General features: G+C 34.9%; 1 long non-coding RNA gene across 1 annotated transcript in view; it reads right to left on the bottom strand.

The window, feature by feature from the left end:
• Positions 1–25345, bottom strand: part of LOC109368867 — a 37452-nt gene extending 12107 nt beyond the window's left edge. The window contains exons 1-2 of the long non-coding RNA XR_004160554.1: positions 25114–25345; positions 19082–19189 (exon numbers count right to left, since the gene is read on the bottom strand). This is a non-coding gene — a long non-coding RNA (uncharacterized LOC109368867). The remainder of the gene's footprint in view (positions 1–19081; positions 19190–25113) is intronic.
• Between the last annotated feature and the right edge of the window lie 1029 nt (positions 25346–26374).

Genomic DNA, 26374 nt, shown 5'->3' with positions numbered 1-26374 from the left:
AAAATGGTAAGTACAATGGAGTTAAGATTCGTTGCGTATTTTTCAAATTAGCAAGTATAAATTTAAATTTTGCTAGTAATTCAGAAATCTTTAACACTCATTTATTTAATTAGTCTAGACTTAATAAAGTAGCCAATGGAAACTAAACCAGTCAAGTTGCATTAATCAAAAACAGGTTTAAAAGTTAATTTTCTGAATGATAGAGCAACAAAACCAAACTTGAGTACAACTGTGATTAATTAATTGATTAGTTGGTTCCTGTTGAGAAGTTATACTCAATAAGAGTCTGTCAATACAAATTGCAATAGTCATTTCATGAAGTGTCAAGAATAATGGATTCAGGTGCGTATTAGAACTAGTTGTCATGAATGCCAGTTTACAGGAGAAAAACAGACTGTTTATTACCTAATTTAATTTCAGACAGTTAACTTACTTGTAATAACTCATTTTAGCACTGTATTTCCAATAACTTGACTTTTGCTAGAAGTATCATCTAGTAAGTCAGCAAATTTAAATTCTTCTTTAAATAATTAACACAGCCTACAATGCAGTTTTGCCATTGATTACTAACACAAAATACCAACTGTACTTAGTCTGTATTTTACAGACACCACCGTTCTTCCCACTGGCAGCATGGTTAATTATAAATGCTTCCCAACTGCTCCAGTAGTAGACTTGACTCAGTAAGCTTCCAAGCACATTAGGAAATATGCAGCAATGTAGCAACATTGCTTCTTGCCAATCAGCCAAAACAGATTGCGGGGTCTCTTAGATCACACATGCTAGCAATTATACCACACTTGGAAGCATTTACTACATTTGATTTCAGCACATCTGGTCAGTGTTTGTGTCCAGATGCTGAATAAGACATTGCTTGCTGGTTCATATGCAGATGCAAAGTTGCTCCATTTGGAAGGTTGCAGGCATTAGTTTGTGAGTGTCCAACCATTTGGTTTGCCTGGGCCACGCTGAATGAAGAGGAATTGTCTTGGGCTTGGGCTATAGATACAGTATAAAAGAAATTTTGTTACTTATATATGGAAAGATAATATAGTTAATGCATTTTTTATTAAACAAAAAAAGGTTAACAAAAACATTGGGTTGGACACATATACTCAGTTCACCCTTAACAAACCTTTCTGTTTCTGAAGTCTTTATAGGTTATTTGTTGACAGTTGTGAACTGAGAATGTTCTTATCCAGGGCATACACTGCAACCATATAGACAAGAGTTCAGACAAAAAAAAACATTTCTATGTCCTAGAAGAGGCATCGCTACCTGCAGAGTTTTACTCTGGTATTTTACTTAAGTCAGACTTGACTGGACAGCTTATTGCCACAGGCTAATAAAACATCGTACCATAGAAAATCATCAGTTAGGATTTCCTTTAAAGTGTTTTCTCTAATGTGTATATTCCAATACTAAACAACATTAGACATCTACTGTTGCTGACTATTTCTGCTCAGAATACAAGAGTTTTATAATAAGTACATATTAGATTTATTCACTTGGTAAAAAAGAAATAGTTATGTACTTCCATATAACAAGACAGAGCAATCATTAAAAAAAAAGAAAAAAGTATGTAGAGTTCTGTGTAAACTGCAAAAGATGTTCATCTACTTGAAATGAACTAAGTTTTAAGAGGCTTCTAAATCACATTTGCCATTTCTTCCACAGAATTTCTAATATATACCCAGAATTAGAAATTGAACCATTCAGACAATGTATCAGTGAAGCATAAGCCAGTTATTGCTAAAACTGTTTACCAAACAATTCAGTTGTGAAATTGTAATGAGCTCTGGACTGTTCGAGCATACTTCCTCCAGTCTTGGTACATCAGTCATCGTTCAGCATCCAGCAGAAACAGGTTGCTGAATACAGTATGTCCTGTATTCTTCGTTTTACATGTCGTGAATGCTCTTATCTCAGAATGAAGATTTTAGGACTAGATAATCCAGGAATGTATATGCTGACTAGAAAGCTGGAAGTTAAGAAAATCCATTGACTTGGAACCTTTGAAAAACAATGCAAATCATTAATTTCTTAACAGATCCTAGAAAGTTGTCAGCTAGAAACAACTTAATGCCTTAATGGAAAGACCTTCGCCTTCAAGTTCAAATATTCTCTGAAATTCAGTTAGCACCACTCAAGTACAAATAAACAGTGACATCGCAGAAAATTAATATTGTGTAATTATTTTATAGTTTACTAATCTGCTTAAAGCTTCATGTCCTTTATATCTATAAGCCACATAACAGATGTATAAGAGTTGTAGAGAGAGTCATATGTCATTGCAACAGTTTGCAGGTTCTAAAAATTGATACACTAGAAAACATACTTTGCAGTGTGTAGAACTAAATTAGCTTTATTAAATACCTTTCGAAAGGGTACTAAATCAAAATCTACGTGTACCAATTATAACGTAATGCTTTGAGACTACTTCCAAGAGGCAAAACAAATCTAAGTGGCTCTTAAATTTATCACAATCCAAGTTGATGCATTATTTAAAAAGATTCCCCCCCTCCAAAAAAAAAAATTGAAAAGAGGTGAAAAGCATTAATCATCAAAAGAATACAGTTACAGATCCAAATGATCAGCTGTGACTGAAATAAGGATGTGTAGAATTTATATCTATTTATAAGTTACTGATCCACAAAAGTCTCCTCACTATTTTGCCAGTACTTAAGTCCAAAACCAAATTCCTGTTGGTACATAATCTTCAATATTTGTTCAGAATTTACTGCAGTCTAAGCAGTTCAGTATCTATGTCTTATATGAGCACATAAAGGAACACTGAAGTAAACATGCTTCAAGTTTTCAATAGAACAATGAAATTTCAGGATTAATTAGGCCATAACAAATTACAGTTTGCAACCCATTGTTAATATAGAAGCAAAGGTTGATTCTACCTCAACGCACAATTCATGAACAATTCATTACTATAGCTCAATTGTACTAAAACCTTGGTTATCACTTCTTGCAAAAATGAGAAAATCCAAACCTTCTTTCCCAGGACAGCAGCCTAGGTGATGGATCACATTTTCCTTGATCTTCCAGAGCTCAAGAACTCCTATCTACATAGTAACAGCCATGACAATTGACATGACAGAATGGTCAGGCACTGAACTACTTTAGGCAGAATAGTTGCAGCAGTCCCACTTTTGTTTTTGAAAGCTATCACATGAGCATCTAGCTCCTGGAGACCATATTGAGTTGTGAATTTTGATCCAACACAATGAGCTTCTAGCAGCCTGTTATAGAAAATTTTGAAGATGTGTCCCTTTGCAATATTCCATATTGGATATGCTGCATACGTGGCTTTTGATTCAAATCTAAAACAGACATCTAAAAAGGAGTACTACAAGGAGAATACAGTTCCAGAATCTCTTGGGAGAACTTTATCCCCATGCTTCATTTGGTAGTTTTAAATTGACATCATATTTCTGAATGAGTGCTTGTTAAAACTTGTATTTGTAGGAATAGCTGCAGTAATTATTGAGTTATATTTTATGGCTTCTGTTATGTTTAAAGTCACATCTAGATTGAAGATAGAAAGATTCAAATACAAATACTATCATTTATGAGTAAGACAGTAGATAGGGAACAAGAAAACCTGGGCTTGCATCCAATCTTTTCCTCCCAGGTTTCCTGTGTGTAAAGTGGGACGAATATCTGCTGGTATATAAGAAGCATTTTTATACCTAAACATGAAAATAAACATTGCTTACTAGTAGATTATTTCAAATAGCTAGAAGGCTACTAAAATATTGAATTACTACAATATTTGCTTTTTCTCACCGGTTCTTATCTGCATTGTATAGGATTTACTACTATAAATTATTTAAGACAATGAATTAGCAGAAGAACATTCACACTTCAGGAAGCCTGATTCCATCCACCACAAATACCACTTAGATTATGACAATGACTGTTAGATAATACTGAAGTACCTCACTTTGTTAACCATGACCCTTAAAATACACTGGAGCTTTGCCAGCAGTTTAGAAACATTTCAGACCATTAGCACAGTAATAATTCAGCATCATGTTATAGGAAAGGAAACATGAAATATAACAGCAGCTGTGTTGATCTTCTCTGAACTGGCAAGCAGCAGGAAGACATTTCAGACAGCATTCATACAGGTCCATTTATTCCAATAAAATGAATTGATTTCGTTATTTTGTAATGACTCCTTTTAACTTTGATCTGTGCTCACCTTATGTTACATGCAAATTTGCATTATTACCTAGTCAGTCACATGTAGGAAGACCTAAGACTTTGCTGTAAAGCTAAAAAGGGCATTCGTCTTCTTTGTAAATACAATATCTGTTTTAATATGACTGTAGCTTATGAAGAAAATACTAATTTCCCTGCATTTATGTTCATAAGGGAACTTTCAATTCTAGAAGAGAATATAGATTATCCAAACAGACTTAAATGATTTTTTAAAAAACAGTTATTTGGTTATTTTCCTCAGAATCAGTAACAATTTTATTAGGAATGTAGATTTGGGGATTTCAGAATAATGACAATGTTTATATTCTCCCCATTTTATTCTACACAAGAGGGTGGAAATTCTAATAAACAATTGGTAAATAAACACATGTAAGAAATATATAGGCATGACTGGCTATTTTCAGGAAGATGCTACTAAATATAACCAGGTATGCACTAGTTCTGATATTAAAAAAATATCAGAATTCCTACAGGGAAATACTACAACTTTTATATGACTAAGCCTATATTGTGTCTTACAGCCTGCATCCGTACTACACCTAATTTGAAGGCATGCTTCTAGCACTAACTGCATCCACATCCTTTTTACTACCAGAACACCATCACCTTCAGACTGCACGGTGATGCTGGTTCCCCTGCATTATGTGCATTTTGCAATCACACAGGAATGGTCTAAGTAAGAGGGAGGTATACTTATATTTCCTTTCTCTGCTGTTTTGAAATAGTTGTATAGACATGGTACTTATTGCTATTATAATGGGCAGTATTTGTCTTAGGTCACAGCTTTTACTCACTCCATCACTCACTTTTTCCTCGCACAACTTTCCTCTTTTATTTATGGTGGGTAAATGGAACTAATTTTACTTACCAGCTACTCAGCTTATTCACTGGTTTTACAGACTGAGACAAATGATGGTATTCATCAGTTATTTTCTATTGAACCTCAGACCACTGTAATCTCACAATGGAAAGATTTAGATGCCCGCTCAATGTCGGAAGCCTCATTCCCATTGCAGAGATCATTCCGAAGGTCACCGTATCATACAGTCAGGATGCTAACTAGCTTTTCTATGTAGGAAAGAGTTTTTAGATACCTGAAAACAACTATTGCATTTATAGCCTCTTTAAAAAAGAGGAAGCTGGTATTGTTTAAATCTCTGCAGAAATGACCAGAGGTGAACTAACTGCCATTCTTTTCTTAACAAAAAAATGCAAGAAGACAAAGTTTCCCTGGTTTCCATTAGAATCCCTCTAGCCTTTATCAAAAGTTAACACTAATGTTGACTACTCACTAAAACCATACATTTCTAAGAGTTTCTTCTTCCTTTATCAAGCTTATTTTACAAGTATCATTTTTAATACATTCATTCCATGATAGAATAGCTCATATAAGAGCGTAACTGAAAGTTCATTTGGTCCAACATCTCTGGTAATGGGTAGTGTATGAAATATGATCTTTCTCATCTGGTACATGTTATTTTTTGCTTGAAATATAGCTAATTACTGTCGTTTGTTAGAGATTAGACAGTTCGATATCATTCTTTGTGTCACACTGATTTTAGGTTTGTTATGACTGCATGACATTGGTGACAGTGAGTGTTTGAACAGAAGCTGGAAAAGATTCACTATCCACCTAAATTATTAATATACTGTCTTCAGTGGTACTTCCCATTTGGAAAAAGAAATACTACAATGAATGAAATCATTAATGTATTAAATGCTAGATTAAGATATCTATAAAAATAGATCAGTAGTCCGCATTAGTAGCATCAGATTATACACAGCAAACAGAATTTTTTTTTACTTACAGCTGAAGTAACATGGAAGCTTTGTTTTATTTGTATGTAATACTAAAGACCCACTTTCAGATACAATCACTTCACGTTCTATAGCAGTTCTGTACCATGCTTCAGTGTAGCTTTTACAATACATAAACAGTAACCACAATTAATTTTTTAAAAATTTCAATGCAACTGCATATAGAGAATATACTTGAAACAATTTTTTTTCCTTTTTTTCTAATTCTTTGAACAGTTAAAACAGCACTGTGAGTTTGCATAGCATGGAAGACAACCTTAGTGCACTTCATCTTAACTTTACTGAATTCTGGCCAAGGCAACATGTGCTAAACAAGGAGACATCTCTTCCACAGCTCACCAGCTTTCTAGGCTGATTTCCACAACCAGACATAGCTCTTCACACACCTTTCCGCAGCCTATCTTCAGGCAAGTTTGCTATTTAATTGGATCTAGTTCTTACTAGAACTGTTGCTGTTTTAATTGGGTAATTGATCAAGGCTGAGTATGTGTATTTTTAACCCTTTCTGGTTTGTTACTCTACAGACTGCACATAGTTTACCACAAAACCTCTTAAAAAATAAAAATAACAACAGCACATCAAAAAACTGAACCAATCTCATCATATGTAGGTCACAAACTCATAACTATGTTTTGTAATTGCATATGCACTTTCAATAGTTAAACACATTCTTTAAAAATACTGTGCATAGCTTAGAAAGGCACTTTTTGCAACTATTAACATGTAAAGGACAAGAAAAAACTGTGGACTTTACATGGCAGTATAACAAGAAGTAAAACAACAAAAAATGTGCCTCGCCAAAAAACAAAAGCATGTAAGCAGATTTTGACCACTTTTACATGCTCCTACTAGGGAAGTACCATTGCAGCTGTAACCTCAAAGCTGTTCTAGTTTACATAAGAGATCTACAGCCAACATATTTTCTGTGCACAAAAACAGCCTGAAAACCTGAGCAACATGTTTTTATTTTTTTTGGTTTCTTTTGTTTTAGCTTGGTTTGGTTGAGTTAGTAGAGTATACCTAGACTCAGCATAACCTCAACACGATGTACTTAGGTACAGAAATCCTGTACCATCAATCAGGAAAGTTAAAGCTCAGTTGAAATTGAAACTAGCAAAGGATGTGAAAGGAAATGGAAAGGACTTCTGTAAGTACCAGAAGCAAGAGCAAGTGCCAGTGGGGCAGGGAATCTAGTATCAGAGTGAAGTAACAGCTGTTGTATGTCACACCTTATCTTTAGCCTTTACTGGTAAGAACTTTTCTCAGAATTCTCTAATCCATAATCCTAGAAGCAGAATCTGAGGGAGTGTGGTATGGTGGATACTACCTATAGTGGAACCCTTAAATAAATTGGATATAGACAAGTCCATAGAATCAGACTGAATTCTAAGGGAACTGGTCAATGTACCTGAGAAAATGTTACCATCTTCGGTCAAAGGGATGACAGAAGTTCCTGTTAGAAGACAAGTGTTACATATATCTTCAAGAAGATTGAGAAGGAAGATCTGGGGAAACTTAGGTTGATCAGCTGAACTAGCTTCCTACTGTCCCTGGGAAAGCTAGGAAAGAAATCTCCCCATACGCCATGTCCAGCCAAGTAAAGACAAAAAGATTATTAGGAACAGTCAGGCCGATTTATGAATGCCAAACTTTTCCACACACCTGATTGCTTTTGTTGGAAATACAACTAGCTTAGTGGAAGATAGCAGTGGATGGTGTTAAACTTGACTTTAGTTAGCAAGACTTTCAAAGGTATGGCCTAGGGCTTAGAAGGAAAAACTGACAGGGTTGGTTCACTCTTATTGGAAGGTTAAGATGGAATCTTACTGCTGAATCCAACTATGCCTTTTCTCAAAGACACACAGGATTAAGATAGTGGAAGGTAAAAAGGTTGCAAAAAGGGAGATTTTAATGAGAAACTGGGAAAAGGTTTTTCACAGAGAGAGTAATCAAACATTTAAATGGGGGATAGCAAGATTTTGGAATCATCATCCTTAGAGGTACTCAAAGCACCATTGGACATGGCTCTGAACAACCTGACAGATGATTCTGGGAGGTTCCTTCCAACCTAAGCCAGTTTATGTTTTTCCAACCTATATTAGTTTATGATTCTATTGTACATGATGAATGCAATTTCCTACCAATTAGGTTTATTACCTAATTCCAATTCAGTAAGTAAAAATATTGAATTTTTGTTTAACGTGAATTCTGCTAACAAGGCTCAGTTCTTTATTCTTATCAATATAAAGTCCCCAAAACAGCTGGAGAGAAGATGAGTTCTCTAGTGCTATAAATACTCAGCTAACAAGTAGTTGCATTCATCTGTCACAGATGGTCACCACATTACCATGTTAGTGTGCTGAAACATAACAAAGAAAAGCTGGTTAGAGTTAAAACTGGGCAAAGCCTAGCTGAGTATGGGAAAGAAATCTGAAGACCTCACAATTACAAGGAAGGTGTACCAAACAATGATTAGCATAATATGCTGTACAGAATAGCATTTGGCTTTCTCATTCATTCCCAGATCTCATTAAGCATCTTTCTACATAATTCTTTCTGTCTTTCCCAATTGATTTGAAGTAATTGGCCCACATTTTGGAAGATAATGAGCTGTTTGTTTTATTTTCAGTTCTCAGGGCAACTGCAGCTCTATGATATAAATCAGACTTTTCAAGCTCTATGAAAAACTGTCTGAAACAGAGTAATAGCATATACCTCAGTAACAAAGACCATTGCAGAGATTGCTGTAAAAATGTCAGACTACCTCTTACCTTCTGTGATAGCTTTCTAAAAAATGTAAGTTCAAAGATTCAGACCTCATATTCAGGGTACTCGGTGGTTCAGATGGACATATAAATTACTGCCCTAAAGTCCTGTAATCAAGCCATCAATTGGCATTTCTGCTCATCTTGAACAGTGGAACTTTTTGGAACAAACCAATTCCAAGTATCAGAAAAGATGTAAATTCCTTAGGATTAGATTAATAACATGAATGAAATGGTATTATGTCTGCATATTTCTCAAAAACTTCCTTACTATATATTCCAAATCCTTTACAGATTTTTCTATCTTTGCTTGTCCTTAGAAAAATGCATGGCAAAATGCATTAGAAGAAGCTTATTTAAAAACTGTAGCCATTTATTGTCCAAAATATTGCAATTTTTTTTTATAAATTGTTGCTAGATCACAATGATACCGTGCTCTGTAGTTCAATGGATATCATCCACAGAAGTTTCCTACTAGAACAGAAACAGATGCTGTAGCTGTTTTGGAGAAGAGTAAATTTAAATAGTCAGATTATAGTACAACTTCTACAAAAAAGTGTGAAAGATAAAAGCATTTTCAATTTTTTAAAATATTTTTGCAATTATTATGCATTTGATCATGCAAACAATGTCACTATTCCTCAATAAATGCATCAGGGCAAGTATGAAATTACACTAGTCTAATTATTAACTATGCTCTAGCAGATACACATCGCGGTGGATTCGGATGTTATGCAGCTTTACCTTTACTGAGTTCAGCATGTGAGTGATGGGAGAACGTTGTGCAAATATTTATGATTAAACACTGAAGGTACATCAGAGTACACAACAGTAGGTTTTGGAGTTTTTTTATGGATATTCTATTTATGATGTTCAGCTGGCTCAGTTTAAAACATATTACCATTTTATTTTCTTTCTTTAAATATGGTTTGAGGACATTTGTCATGCGAGAAAATGGAATATGCACTTTACGGCATCCACATGTCTAGAGAAGATTGATCTTACTAGATCTCATTGCCAGAGGCATTTCAGCTCCTCTTGCTATATTTAGTGGAGATCACATTTTGATGTATTGTGTTGAGAAACACAAATTTTGTATATGAGTCACTGAATAATGCATTTTGTTTTCACACGTAAACTAATATTTAAGTGTGTTCAATGTGTTCAACATTTGATTCCTTCTGTTTCCTACAAATCTGAAAAATATTGTAATATAAAATAAATTGCTCGTCTACCTTTCCAAAAGCCCAGTGGCTTTTCTTTTAATAACAATTAAGGTGTTTGCAGAACAGAGTAATTCCATTTATTAACTCCAGATGGTTCAATATTTATCCATCTTTTTCAAAGGCCTAAAAAGCAGAGGCAAGAAACTGATGAGTGTCTACTTAAACTTTCCACTTCTTACAAAAAGCTGAATAATAAAGATAAGAGAAAGGTCATCTTGCTAAGCATATAGTATGAGAAATAGCACTGGGAAATAAAAGGAAAAATTCATTTCATACGTATCTGTTTAAAACTTTATTTCTTTCCTCTACTAATAATCATATTTTACATCATATTTTACAGTTTTTGTTATAGGAAGTTCTAGTAGATTACTAAAGTACACTATGTGTATAACTGGAAGCAATCACACATCAAAAATACTGCTAAGTCATTAGAAGGATTCCTAATATAGAGATGGTTGTTATTCGAACTTACTGATATTCCCAATGTCACTGCATCTAAATGCTTTTGTAATCTCTACTTTATAGAAGTGCCTACTACACTGCAGTATACAATTCACAATCCTTTGATCTACAAAATAAATTTTACATGGAAAAACTCCTTTGGAACAATTAAGGAATGATACCATTGGGTCCTAAAACCTGATTGGGGTTAATCATTTTTCAAAATTTTAAGAACATTATACTTTTTGCAATTAAAAATGCTGAGATGATTACTAAAGCCAACATCATAAGCAGTGTTTCTACCTCTGCTTTAAGCCAATGAAATGTCTTGTAACTTACATGCCCAGCCTTTTTATCGCCTCTTTGAAATTTTGAGTTCATCTCACCAAAGAAGTAATTTAGTAGGTTCGCAATTATTACCAGGCCTTTCTAAATAACCAATTTAAAAAAAAGAAATCTACCACTTCTCAAAATATGAACAGGGAAAAGTAACATCTAAACTGCAGACTCTCTCTTCTTCCACTGAGAACATGGGGAACAAGAAGCACTGGGTAGCAAAGTATTAAACTCCTCCCACCTTGATGATGGGCACATAATGAGAGCAGGGTTTTCATCTGCCTTTTGTACAACAGCACAAATGAAAAGTGGCCCCATCAAGGAGAGAACTGAGCTTCAATCTCTACAAAATCCAGGAGTGTGACACGGTCTACCTGAACAGGAGCACATCTCAGCCTTCTTCATATTGAGCCCCTGTGCAACTGGAAATCCAAGAGCCATGATGCACAAAGCAAGCAGGCAAAACCAAAGTTAGATACTGGGATGGAAAGAACATTCTCTGTAGCTATGGAAAATGTATATAATAAGAAGGAGCCACCTGGCAGGGAAAGGCATGTGAAAATGGGGTATACAGACAGGCCCAGATAAATAAACCTTGAAAAAAAAAAAAACTTAAACATACGTGCTTTTTTGGTTATCCTGATAGTACAGCTACTTCCTAGCTTTGGTAAGTTTGTTCTAATTTTAGAACAATTACATTGTTGGGGATTTGTTATCCAAAGGCGAGATTCCCCGAGAAATCCTACTAAAAGATAATCCTAGCACTGCACACACATTTATTCTGTTTTGCGTTCACTGATTTTTCTACCTTTTTACCTTATGAAACAAGATTACATTTATTAATGTAAAAAAAAAAAAAATAGGGCAGGTAAAGTGTCATTTTTCATAACATTTACAGACACATCTATACACTTGTGCTTGAAAACAATTAGAATGTGTATTTTGATACTTTCAATTTGCAACTATGCATAATACAGTAATTTAACAATTTCTATTCACAGCATGCCAATATCACTGAAACACCTACATTTAGCTAGTCAGCCAAAAATCCTGCTAATTGTTCCAATCGAGCATAACATTTGTTGGCAATTTTGTTGGAAACAAACAATATATTTCTATCCAAGAAATTTCTATAGTTACCTGATTATGGTACATGTGCAAAATACATTTTTATTAAAAAAACCAACCTGAATAAAAACAGTTTCACTAAAGTAACTGAGGTGAATCAGCAGAGCTTTTACCTTCAAGGCATGTTACCATGAAATATCAGGAGACCAGCTTGGAAGTACACAGATCTTGTATCCACCACATTCAACACCTTCTTATAGTGCCCGGTCAATGAATGTAAATTGACTCAACAGAAATAAGTAACCAAATAGGAGAATTCAGGCATTAAAAGTATGTTTTCTGTAAGTTTAGAGACTGCATAAATTCCAGAATCAATCCAGAATTCTAAAAAAATTCATTCAAGGATTCTGCCATATGCCAACATTGTTAACAATTAACATGAATATTTATGGTATAAAATATCTTAATAATGCCTTCATATGTTATCATAGAAGAATCTTCAAGAATCCTTTGCAAAGGAGCAGACAAAGATTTGAAGGTAGGATTTAAAGTAACTGAATAGTTCAGGGAAAAATAAAAATTTTCAGATAAATAGGACTGACGGAATGAGCAGAAGAGAATGCAGTGAGACAAGGTCAAAATGTAGCACAAGGCAATGGACTTCTTGAAACAGTTCAGCAAATTTAGTATAGTCCTTGAGTAACGCAAGAAAAAAAAAAGAAATTGAGATCCAATATAGACTCTTTTCTTCAGCATCAGGTGTATTATCTGACTACATTTATTTGAGATCTGCTAGTTTAGGGTGTATGGATTTTGAAAGGCTACAAAAATGGTAAGGTGGTTAAGATAAAAAATAATTATATCATGAATACAGACTTCAATGAGAAAAGTTAAAGCAATTCCAGAACGATTTGGAGATCACATTAAGCAAATGCAGAGTCATGGAGAGACTTAATGGTGCCCAATCTTGGAAGAAAACTGAGGATGTGATCAATGAATGTAACTGCAACACTGAAGAGAAGGGTCAGAATCATTCAGTAACAGAAAACTAATAGTGCAGTGAAGGCAATTAAGGTCTCCAAACAACAGAAATGGAAGATGTTCAGAAGGAAGAGCTAGGTGGCAATCAGGTTCATAATAAAGGCAGAGCTGAAAGGAGACTAGCAAATGTAGCCATACATCATTTCTGAGAACTGTTCGTCCACCGTTCTAAAAAACGATAAAGGAAATTACATAACCTCTCCAGGCAACCACTTCCAGTGATTCCGTTTTATTATGAGAAGCTTTTCCTGATACTAAGCCTAAACCTTCTCTACTAAAATTTAAGTCCATCACACCTTTGCTGCCTACAGTGCACACAACGAAAAGGTTATTACTCTCCTGATTGCTACTAACATTTTGCATATTTGAAGGTTATTATTTTGTCTTGTTTCAATAGTCTACTCAACTCCCTTGGCTCTGATTGCTCACATAGTTCTGATCTAAATTCTCTCTCCTCCATTGCAGTGACTCAGATTGGACACAGTACTTAAGCAAGGTCTTTCCAATACCAACCAGACTTACAGACACATCATATGGATCATACAGATTTGAAATTATTACAGGGTAAAATAAAACCATTACTAAGATAAAAAGAAAATGAGAATTAAATGAGAGCTCAAATAACAACAGCTTTGCACATGCATATCCAAAGTATTATAAGTTACAAAAGAAACAATGCACCCTTAGTTTCTGAATGATAATGAAAACAAGTAACAGGGTAGATGTCTCTAAATGACATTTATGCTCCCCTGAATCCACCTATGGCTTTTGTAGGCCCTGGCATCAATCAGAACAACCTGCAATTTGTTTTGTGTGATTACTGTTGAACTGTCTCACAAGCTGCATCTATACTTGATACTGCACCTTCTCCAGCACTAATCAAACAGGTAGAAATAGGCTGATTAGCCAACAAATGTATCCTTCCCTATATAGGAGAATGTTTACTTTAATGAAAAGATAGTGTGGGATAACTGTTAGTTATCATATTGTAAACAAAACAACCAGATCTGTTACTATTTTATACAAGATTAATAACAAAATATTATGTAATTAGTATGTTCTTTAACCGTACTTAAAGTTCAGCTCTCCAACCAGGTTGTATGAACAACACTTGAAACTGTAAGTTATATAGCATGATTTTTTAAATAAACAAAAAATTCAAGTATAATGGTCTTTGATATCACCTCTTGCCAAATATGCAGTGCCTTCACGTTCAATGAGAACAGAATGACCATTCTAAGGACAATTTCGTCCTTGTCTTCAATAAGTTATTACTCTCTTACAGTGGGGCTTAATTTATACTGAGTCTAAAATTGGGAACTGAGAATATCAAAGACAATCTGAATTGGTAAGAGTCTGTTCCTTGCTCTTAGACATTATGTCAACAACACAATGAGAACTGAACGCTGAGAAAGCATACAACTAGTTTCACTTTGTACAAAATAGTGAAGTATGCTTAGCTTGCAGTTTCAAAGATTACTCATTGAATCATTCAAATTAAACAAGAAAACGAACACAACTTAACTGGAATTATTTATAAAGCAAGCTAAAAAGTTCTGACAATTTATTGGCTGGTGAAACCAGCAACACATCTTATTAGTATAAGCTTCAATTACCCAAACTTCACAAAACTCTGGTACAGGACTTTAATGCATTTTAATAAGTCACTCTGATTTCCAATAGCCATTCTTGGCATAATAAGCCAAGCTACTGGTGTTGGTGCATAACATCCAATTCTGTAACTCAAATAAGTGAGAACAAATCACAGAATCACAGAACTGCAGAGATTGGAAGGGACCTCTAGCCATCATAGAGTCCAGCCCCCTGTTAAAGCAGGTTCCCTACAGATGGTCACACAGGTAGGCATCCAGACAGGTCTTGAGTATCTCCATAGGAGACTCAGATGAGCTTTGCTTATAGTTTTCAGAATTGCCTGAAATTCAAAACTTGTTTAATGTACCATAAATATTTCTTGCTGCTTACTAGAGAAAGGCCAGATTTTATCTGAATTCCCAAATCCTTGTGATTATCTTACCTTTTCAGAAGTAGAGATCAATCTAACATCTGTGACTGTTCTACAAGAAATACAGTAACGTGATGGAAAAAAAATATATGATTGAAAGGATTACTACGTTTCTCTGCAAAAATAACTTAAAGAACACTGATCTGAAAAAAAATTATAATCCCAGTCATACTGCATAGATATCAAATGTATGATCAAATGAGCAAATCTGCACTTGTTTCCTATGCAGACAGCAATGTAACTGTCTTTACTGCAGCAGATGTAGCACAGCAAATGCTGCTTTTCAGAGACTTAGCATAACGGTATACTAGAATTTACAGTACTGTCTACCTTATCTCACAGGCTTCATGAAAGAATCCGTTCCTGTTTCAGAATAACATAGGGGCTATGAAAAAGCTGAAAAGTAGCCACAAGTTAGAGAAAAAATCTTTTCGCTTAACATACAGATTAACTAAAATGACTGGAAGCATCAGAGGAAGCAAATCTTCAAAAGTGATTTATATTTGAGAAAAAAAAAAAACACAAACAACATTCCTTACAGGAGGAGTGGAATATGAAGGCAGCCTAATTGATATACTGAAGAACTGAAGAGTAAAAAGCCATGTCCAGAGAAGAAATGAAAGAAATAAAAAATGCTTTAACACTGAGGGCACTGCGTAGAAATACGTACCATGTCTTCTGATGTAAGATGCTACTTTAATTTTTTATGATTTCAGTACTGAAAAGTACTGGAAAAAAATATGGTGGTATCACAAAATATCACAATATTATCAAACTCTGAACAGAGAGCTTTTGATGTTTTCTTTCTCTGTTCTTTAACAGCCTGTGCTACCTGAAACTGTGAGCAGTGGAACCTTAGGAATTCCTTTTTTTCTTTACCTCCCTTGGATATCAGCCACTTCACTACACTCCTCCCTTCCTTTTCTCCTCTTGGAACATGGAGGCTCTCTGCTCACCTAACTCCCTTGCCTCTCCTCAACTGGCGAAACTTAAGAGTAAGTAGGGAAATGTCCCCCAAGTGGCAGTAGATTAAGCTGCAGACTGGGGCTGCCATAGGCAAAACAGACCTTTTTCTCTCCAAATTAGGCCACAAGATTAGTATCATAAATACCAAGCCACAACAAGAAGTACTGCTTCATATATTTAGAATTAGGATAATCAAATAAAAAAATATCAATACTTTTAGCATATGTGGTTCGTGTGATGCTAAAAGTGAAGGAGGGCAAGGGAAAAATCTGTTTGATTTCTTCTGTGCTAAGTTTAAGCTGACAATAAGATATTTAAGCATTGATATAAGACCAAAATGACAAAATGGATGACAACACAAGACTTGTTAATGTCACGTTATAAAACAGTTGCACTGAAAGGCAGCCTGAAGAGGTAAAGAATGGATGAATAATATTAGTTAAATTGGGAAAAGCAAAGGCCTGAAAAACCCGCTCAGCAGGAAACAGAAGGAATATGATGCAGATGATTGGTTTTTTGTGTGTGGGTTTTTTTTGTTTTTTTTTTTGGAGTTATTATAAAGATACTGTCATTTTTGTTGGCAAAACATTAAGAAAGATAGGCTGGCTCCTTGAGAGTCCAAAATAGCAAGAGAGCCTAAAATTTCAGTACCCCCCTGTAGTTTTCAAGGTTTTATTTTAATCTGTTGCAAATTGCAGCTCTCTCAAAGTATTTGGGTCTACTATCAGTTGTAATGTAAGTATCTAAGGAAGGTATATTTTAAGTACAGTATAATTTTATTACGTATTTACAAATACAGTTTCTAAACAGTGGTTAAAACATACCTTCCTACTGCAAAATAAAACTGTATAGTAAAATAATTTTCCTAAATATTCAGAAAAAAAAGGAAATAAATAAGAAAAGATAACCAAAGTGGCCAAATGAAATTACCATGTAGGCAGTCGTATGAATATTGACATGTGACAGACAATCAATATTAATATGGAACAGCAACTGTACAAAACCAGTGTCCATGGATCAATGAACCAGTACAATGTGATTGAAAGCACAGCATCAATAAAAATGTATAAATAACATCCAAAGAATTGGTGAGTAATGCACAACGTAAAAGAAATGTGAGGAGCCACAGTGCTCCTGATTAAAACTGGAAACCCTGGTATGTCAGTGCAAGTTCTCCACAGTGCCAGGGGAACATTTGGAAGGGAGTTACTGAATATTGCTCATTTTTCCTGAAAGACCCCTAACTTCAAATAATCTCAATGGACACCAGATATCAAAGGATTATAAAAACAATTTTAAGATTAAGTTATAGTTACTGCATGTCTTCTGCTTAAGCACTGTATCCTGAAAATACATGTGCCATCCAAATTCCCTTCAGCCCAAACGAGATCTGAGATTAAAAAATAGAATGGCAACTACAGCTTCTAGTGTCCATTTGCAAATTCAGGATAGATCTGGGTTAGAAACCTCAAGATGGCACTTTCTTGCAGAATATACTTGAAAAGCCAATCAATATTCTGAATCACATTCATTTAATGCTCAGCACAATGTTTTGTTTTGATATAGATCATTGTGTTGTAATTTCAAGGATATTTTGAATGGCCTCTATTCTGTGCATAACTGTATATTAATTAGTTATAAAAAGCAACCCTATGCTAGCTGAATACTAAGCAATTACTTGAAAAATGCTTAGTCTAGGAAGAAATAGCTAACAAAAACTGTAAAATAAAATTAAAATATTTTAGCATCTCCTCCTTTTAGCACTGTGTAAAAGATACTAGAGAAGAAAACATGGCAATTAACTTGTGATGTTTACTTCTAAAGTTTAATTAAATATCAGTATGTACAGAATTAGTTTGGGTGCCACAGCTCCCACTCATTGCCTCCCTCAAAAAAGACAACAGAAATTGTTCTCAGGTGTCAGCACTGAAACAATGAAAACACATTCCAAAAAGTTAACTTTTAACTACAGTGTATTTTGTCCTCAGTCTATGAGCTGGAGTGATCTTCCGTTCCAAGATAAAGGAGACAGAAGTAAGGTGAATGATGGGGATGAGCTTTTTGTTCAAAAATAACAGAGCTTCTCCAAAGAGATATGGCATTTTTATGCACTATCTAATCCAAGTATTTAAAATATATCAGCAAGAATAATTCTGATTGCTTCCTGTGCAGTAGAAGGACAGAGAGCCTCAATTTGGTAAGTACTCAAGAGTTGATACTTTTTTTTTTTTGTTGCTATGAATCTGCTTTTCACATTGCTCACTTCTCTATGAACCTTAGAGATTTGATAGAGTATATTTAATCTTCAATTGAAAGAGGCTATTGAGAAAAGTAAGAGAAGCTTTGAATTTAAGAGGAATTGGCAGCAATGAAAAGAAAAGTACAATCTTGAAAGATTTCAGAGCTATCACACCTCATTCTCAGGTCCCACCGTAAATAAGATAAAGTAATAACTGTAAACACAATATTGTAAATAAAAGTAAAGGAATAGAGGATTAGCATCTACGAAAAGACCAACTTAGGTTAGATATTCATTATTATCCACATATTGTAATTCTCCTTCTATTTTCAGGTGAAACTTCTAGAATCCATTTCATGCATTATTACACTGTTCCAATATTACATTGCCATGCATATTATTATTCTTTTTCAATGGTCTGCAATTACAATAAAAGAATGCAGTAATGTAGCCATTACCTACAAATGACAATATGCAGTATACTCAGTGTTCTTTAAATCTGTACATATAAAACACTGAAATGCTACTCACAGCTGCTTTATTTATTTATTTGTTTGTTTGCTGCAATCTCTGCTAATTAAGATAGATGTTAACTAGGGGGCACTGTGCACTCGAAGGACTGAGCATGAGGTTTGTTTTCTCCTGTGTCTTGCATTCCTCCAGCTCATATCCATCATGGAAGGAGCGCCAGGTGAGCTGACTGTCACTCCAGCCGAGGCTAATAGATTCTCCAGTGGCTTTTGTTACAGCTCATGTCATGCTATTAAAACTATGCACCTTGAAAATGGCATAACATATGTAGCTGAGACTTGTCAGCTCCAGGTAATCAGACACTGCTTGGTTTCAAAAGCAGATGCAGATGAGACTAGCAATATAAATATGCAAATGACAATGGTCCCTTGTCAGCACCACTGTTTCCTACCTCTAATGGCCCTCGTAGAAAGTCTGTTTGCTCAGCTCCTACTTCCAGTGCTACATCGACAGAAGCAAAGGGGCGGCTGGCCATCTGCTGTCGCTCCCGCATAAGTTGCTGATGGGGAAAAAATGATGTTTTAACAAAACATTAAAAACTGCACCAAATATTAGGCTTCCCTACTATACCTCCCGTTACAACATAAGAATGCAAATAGCATGCAAATACTCATATCATATTTTTAATATTAAAGGAAGAAATTTATACCAATTGATCATCATCAGTATTTACTTGATGACTGAGCCTGGAGAGTTTATGTCATCTACAAACAGTCTTTCAGCTAGAACTGATGAAATCTTGAAATGAACGCTCCCTTAGCTGGCTATTCATGAAATAACTTTGCTATTTGTGCAAGCTGGAGACAGATATGGGAAATGGTTGGTATAAATAGTTGAAGTCTAATTTCACTGATAAAGCATGCATCAGAACACCTGCCAAGAAAAAGCCCACTTGGCCTTCAAATTTTCATACTTTGCTATTAAACCAGATGGAGCTAACAGTGTCAGGACTCGTCATTTTATACAGCATCATTCCTGCCGTTACTTAATATGAAGAATAATGTGTTAGTATTGGAAAGACTGCATCAGTATATGTAAGTATGATCAGTTATGCTCACAGAGCTTGTATAATCCCTTCCAATCAGACCAGAGTGCACAGAAGTCCCGAGCAAAACCACAAAGCTAACTCATATTTCTTCCTCAATCTGTAATTATAATGCTTATTAAACCATGATGAATAAAAATGATGACCAGCAGTAGATATTACAGATTTTACTCCACTGGTTCAGTGCAACTAATAAAAGCATTATTAAATATTTAAAGTGAATGAGTCATGCAATTAAAGTTGTGTGCTCCTTCAGCTGAACAGGATGTCACAGCATCTTGAGAAGACAAAACGCTTACAAAAATGTTTTATTAGGAAATATCTCAGTTTCATTTTCATGTTTTTCTCCTTACTGTTTATCTGGAAAGCTTAAACATTAGAACCTGGCATTTGAATGTTAATGACACTGGCACTGTGACACACTGCTCATAAAACCCTTTGAAATAGTAAAGGGTATACAAATATTTCTGGCAGCTTACTAATAAACACTCTTGATTTAAGGTCTATGACACAACAACCACCTCGTTTTGCAATACCTTTCATGTATTTTTTTCTCAACTTACATTTTAACATTGTCTTAGAAATCTAAAGAAGCACTCAGACCATTAAAATCTAAACAGTTCAGTATTCTTTTAACTCATACCCTGCATATTCCAAAGGCCCTTTTTTGTAGCCATGCTCTGAATCTTTCAGTAGGCAACTGCACCAATGGGTTCCCCATATATCATACCAAGGGGATAACTGAGATGTATACGAGTGAAGAATAAAGGAAAGCCTATTTTGAATATCCAGATGGCTAGAAATTAGTTTTTGAGCCTTCCATTTCAAAGTGAAGCTGATGGTTTTGGTACAGATTGGTCCGGAAGCAAAGCAGAAACCAATATCTTTGTATATTTACAGACAGAAAGAACTACTATAGCTACCATGTCTCACCAGCAACTTGGTAAACACCACAAAAAAAATTTCAAGTGTAAAAATACTGAGTTGCTAAATGATAGAATTACTGTATTTAACTCATTTTCTTCCTAAAATAACAAAAATGAAAGAAAACAATGTTATTAGAGCAGTCCTACCATATGGACCTCATTACTGTACTGTATGCCTACAGAGCTATTGGCAAATGCATATTTTTTAATGGGAAGCCAGACATCATTTGAAACAAATAGAACTGCTTGGAAAAAGTAGTTAATTGAGCAGAATAACATATGCTACAAATGCACAAATGTTTATTTAAAAGACATAGTTGATACAGAACATAAAGGAATGAGTATTTTATACTTTTCGTTTTGTTTTTTTTTTTTAAGGTTAGATGTTTTCTTCACCTCTACTGAACAAATGGCTAAAAGCAAAGCATTCTCATTCACAGGGCAGTAGCTGAAATGTTGATACTCTGTCATGTACGAATAGAACTGTGATGATTAATACTATGAAGATTCTTAATTAGTTCTGTAAACAAGAATGAAAATTTTAAAATGTTTAGCTATCCATGAAGTGCTGCTGAGTTTGGCAGCTGAGCACTTGCACATGAAAACAAAACTCAAAATACTGCTTCTTTCTGCTCAGCATTTTAAAGTTCTTAATAAGGTGCAGAGAAAAAATAGAAAATAAGGGGGAACAAGGAGAAAAGCAGTAGATCTTATGAGTTTAAAATCTGATTTGTGGACAGAAAAGGACACGAACTCACACCATTTGCAGCTGTTCATGTATCAAGACTGGAACAAACAAAAAGTTCCAGTTAAAGAAAATTGTGAGTATGGGTATGCTACCACAGGTGGCAGTCAGGTATGACAACCCACACTCCAGTCACAACTAGTTTCACACAGCCCCTACAGGTATGGAGAGATTCCTATCATTCATCTGATAGGGCAGGAAACAGAGAAATTCTCCAAGATATATTTACACATGGGTATCATAAATTTAATGTATAATATTCAGATTTAAGAATATGCCTAGATATTCACTTAAAATTATGGAAAAATCAAAACCTGAATGTCTCAGCATGAGACTGAAAAATACAGTGAACCTCTGACTGACTATGGTAAAGCTTGAAATCAGTTTCATAATTTTCAAGTCCAAGAATATTGATGAGATTTGGTTTCTAGACATCTCTCATTTCTTTTCCAACAATTTCAGAGTATTAATTTTAAAGTTAATTCATATCCTATTACAGAGCTTATCTCAAAAATAAAATAGTATTTGTCATCAGTGAAGAACAACAAGATATCATGATAGTATAAATTACTTCACCAATTTCTAACTCAAAACTCATAATTCAAGAACATGATGGATGGGATAGGACAAGACAGGACGATATACCATGACCATCTAGAAATATGTCACAGAGAAATATTTGCCTGAGTACACAGTTATGTTCTGCTGTTGATCAGAACTTCTCTGATAAATACATTTTTAAGAGAATAAAAATGTTCCAAAGAATCTTCTGTGAGAAAGTGCATAACTTGTAAAGTTCTTCTTAAGAAGAAATGTCTCATTTGAATGCATTTGGTTTGATTACATCTAGACTTGCATTCAAAATAATTAACACTGCCTTTTCTATGCTCTTCTAAAAGCCCTATTTTGAAAAAAGCATTAGATGATAGGAACTAAGACAGGTGTACTTTCTCTTTGTAACAGACAAACTTGACAAACTGATAGATTAGGATAGCTGAAGAGGAGGAGAACATTTTTAAATAGAAAAGCCTTTTCAAAGATCCTTCTGATGCAGATGAAAGGGTAGCTATAATTTTATCAGTAGCACAGCTGTACCTAGGTTTGCATCCTTCACATCCTAGATTTTAGTTTTCTTTTTTCCATTGAAGCATAATTACTAGCAACATTATAACAAGTCATGAGTTACTCTGGCAAGATGAGTATTCAAAATTTCGAAGAACAGTGCTTCTACAGTCTTTCTGGCAGCTTGTTAGTGACACTGTTTTTCCAATTATCTAATCTGAAATTCCTATTCTGCTTACTCATCACTCAGCTCTGACTCGTCTTCTGCTTCTGTGCTGTTAAATACTGATGCAAATAACACCAAATAGCTACAACAAAAGCATTAAAATGTCCTCTGCTATGTGAGATTTCAAGGAAAACTGATGGCAATATAAAAAAAAATATCAAAACATCAATGCTAGTTGCATTAATTAATCTATGGCTGCATTGCATTTGACAAACTTCCGGGGTAAAAACAAGTATGTTAAGAGACAGTCCTGCAAAAACAGACATTCTCTATGAGCCATACAATTCAGTCATATTCCTGAGGTATTTTATTGCCATATCTAATCAACAGAAGTAGCCTAAATGTGTTTAATGAATACACAAATCCAACTGGACTATGGGCATACTAGTTAGCAAGAGAATTTAATTATCCTCAAAATTCCTAAATTCTCATTTTCAGACTGAATTGTACACAGTGATAATTCAATGCAACTCTGATTAGTAGCTTTAATTTGCACAGAAATTTGCTTTCACTGTAACTTTTCTCATTGTAACTACTGGTGGTACAAATCTCTTCAGATTACATGAGGTATTTACATAGCTGGAAAGGAAATAAATTTCTCATTTACATTTTGAATGACCTACCTGATTAATTTCCAAATCAGCTGATTTCATTGGAACAGTAGGTCATAGTCATTAAACTATTTTATTTGTGAAGTGAAATAAACTCACCATTCCATTATTGCAGCAGATATGGTGACTTTAAGAAGCTAACAAAGGATACGATTGGAAACCAAGAAGCAGGAATAACCATGCTCATGACAGCAGTAGTAGTTTTACAGTCTAGATTCACTCATTCTCTTCACCATGAACTTCCTAAACAACCCTGGCCACTTGCCTTCCCTGTGCCTCATTTCCCAGCCCGCTAAGTGGAAGTGCTCTAACCCAAGAGTGCATTCAGAAAGAAAATGAGATATTAAAAAGACGGCCATAGACTAACATGCTATTTGCACTGCAAAATAGACTCTGCAGAAAGTTACTAAGATATCAGAGCCTATTCCATGCCACTCTCATTCAAAATTGTCTGAATAAAAGGTGCTTTCAGGTGTGTGCAATGTCTGTCTTGAGAAAAAAAAAAAAGAGAGAGGAGTTATACTTCTCATTCTAGCATTGCACTGAATAAAATGAAGGGTTATTTAAACTAGACATAGTCCAGCAAATAGCTAAGACATACTTAAAATACAGTGTACACATCCCAAAAAATAACTGTTCCAAAAGGTCAAGTTTTTACGTATCCTTTTTGGAAACCAAATACCAGTTGTCTGTAATTTCCCTTGAACAAATCAAAAAAGAGAAAAAAAAAAGACGAGCCCGAAAAAAGGTCATTTTGTTGCTAGATCCAAGGAACAGACTCTTTATGTTCTGCACATTAGAAAGAAAAGAGCAAAACATGAATCTGCTGTGACTTTAGGATAAGGATGTTTCTCGTTATGGAAGAGAATTCCCATCTTTATAAGACTGCAAGTATAAAAAGCTGTGTATTACAATGGAAATGGCACACTGGTTTATGCTCATTTGCAAACAGTTTATAGTTACAGTGAAGTTCTGACCCGCTCTTCAGGTACTTTCCCTAAGGATTCATTTAGTATATGAAGATTTTTTGGATTTGAAGAATAAATAATAAGCTCAAAATTCAATTCTATACCACAACTCACTGCTTTCAAATTTAAGAAGCACTAAACAATACCTAATCCCATGAATTCATGTTGTGCATTTACGTAGTTCTGTAACCATAATCATTTTAAAGGTTCATCAAGACTTAAGTCTTTTTGCAGGCCTTGCTAACTCCAGCACTGTACTCTTCTTAATCAAATAGGCTTAAAAAATCCTTTCAGCAAACCGTTATTGTTTTGCTAATAACCAGCAGAGCCATTTTCAATTCACAGAAAGTTTCTAAAAATACTTATTCAGCAAACTAATGCTGTGTACAAAGGAAAAGAGAACTAGATCCACTAATTATAAATGTTAAAATGTTTCCACATAAGTCATTCTACCAAATTTGCCCAAGGACAGTTATTTATAAATGAATATATTAAAATACGTGTTTAAATTAATTATTTCAGAAAATGAAAGTGAGATTCAAGTACCATATTATACAAACTACTTTTTGGAACTCTTTCATTTACAGTGATGTCACACAAAGAAATGCTTTTTAAAATGTTCTCTAAAGAATTATTAACACCGACAGCGCAGTACTTCAGTATAAAGTGTCATGTTTATAAGTGGAATAGACAGAGTATGAAGCTAACTTACATCAAAAGTTTTCAGAAGAAGAATTGGATACATCCTATTCATTTTATTAAGCTACTGTTTTTGAAATGAGGCATCATTAATACCATCCACTATTATCTCAACTGTTAAAAATGGCTTCAGTTATTTACCTTAAACAACAGGCATCAAGCTTATAATTCCCGACTCTGAAATAAAATTTTCAGCTGTTCCTGTAGCAATTCAGATTTCCTTGAAGATAGTAAATATGATCTAATAAAGGAAATTGGGTATAAGCGGTACCAGATGAGATCAGTTTGTCCATCTCTATCCTTTGGTCCTACACAACAGCAAGCTGCAGCGTGACTAAGATCCTTCCAGCAGATACAGAAGTTTCCAAGAAAGGCCCCAGCGATGGGGTTTCCACAGTCACTCCAGAAGTCTGGATTGCTTGACAGCCCCTGGGCCAGAAAGGTCTTTTGTAAAATCTAAATTAAATCTCCATGCTGACATTTAAGCCAATTGCTTCTTGTCCTGGCTGTATCTGAGAAAAAAATAACACTCATCTCCTCCACAGGAGCTTTTCATGAATTTGAAGCTTCCCTTCAATCCTCTCAACTTCAAACTACCGTGGGGATACAAGCATTTTCTCACCACATCCGCTCCCAGTTTCAGTGCTCCCCTCTGCATCTCCAGCTGCCTCGCACTCTCATTAAGAAGTGGAGCCCCAGATCCTACACAGCAGAACAGAAGGCTCAGTTCTACCACCTTACAGATCTGTTTGTTGGTAGCATTATACCAGATCTTTACCAGAATCCATTATAGCTCCACTTCATTTTCTGAATATTATTACTAAGGTTTTCACTCGGAAACTTTTCTGAAACTCATTTCCCCCTACTTTTTTCTACTTTTTTTTTTCCTTGCAGATGCTTACATCTTCCTCAGAGAAGACTCTTTTATTTGCCAATTACAGAATGCTGAAATTGTAACTTTCCAGCCAATTATGTCAGATTCTCCTATCTTCTTCTGTGCAGACTGCAGTTCCATCCTACAATATGTTTGCACACTCTCAGTTCAGTGATGTTACATATGCAATAACCTTGGCTCATCACAAATAAACACCAGAATCAGATCACAGCAGAATCCCACTTGATGTCACTTTCCCCATTCCACTCTGGATCGCTTAGAATGAACTACCCTAAGCATATAGTTTCACACTATAATCTGACTGTGAATACTCCTTCAGGTTGTTCATGACAAATATTGTCAGAACTAATGCTGTATCTTGCTTCCTTCTTCTCTAAAATATCTGCATGTGTGTTGTATCAAGAAACCAGTTTGGTTTGGCTTTACTTGTTGTATAATCAATGAATATACAGATGTTATAACTAAGAAGTAAACAAGAAAGTTAGGCTAAGTAGATTATCACACTAA

The sequence above is a fragment of the Meleagris gallopavo genome, chromosome 8 (genome assembly GCF_000146605.3).
Source record: "Meleagris gallopavo isolate NT-WF06-2002-E0010 breed Aviagen turkey brand Nicholas breeding stock chromosome 8, Turkey_5.1, whole genome shotgun sequence".
In the NCBI taxonomy this organism is placed as follows: Eukaryota; Metazoa; Chordata; class Aves; order Galliformes; family Phasianidae; genus Meleagris; species Meleagris gallopavo.
Note: the sequence above shows the minus strand (reverse complement) of the source record. Positions and strands in the feature narration are given on the sequence as shown.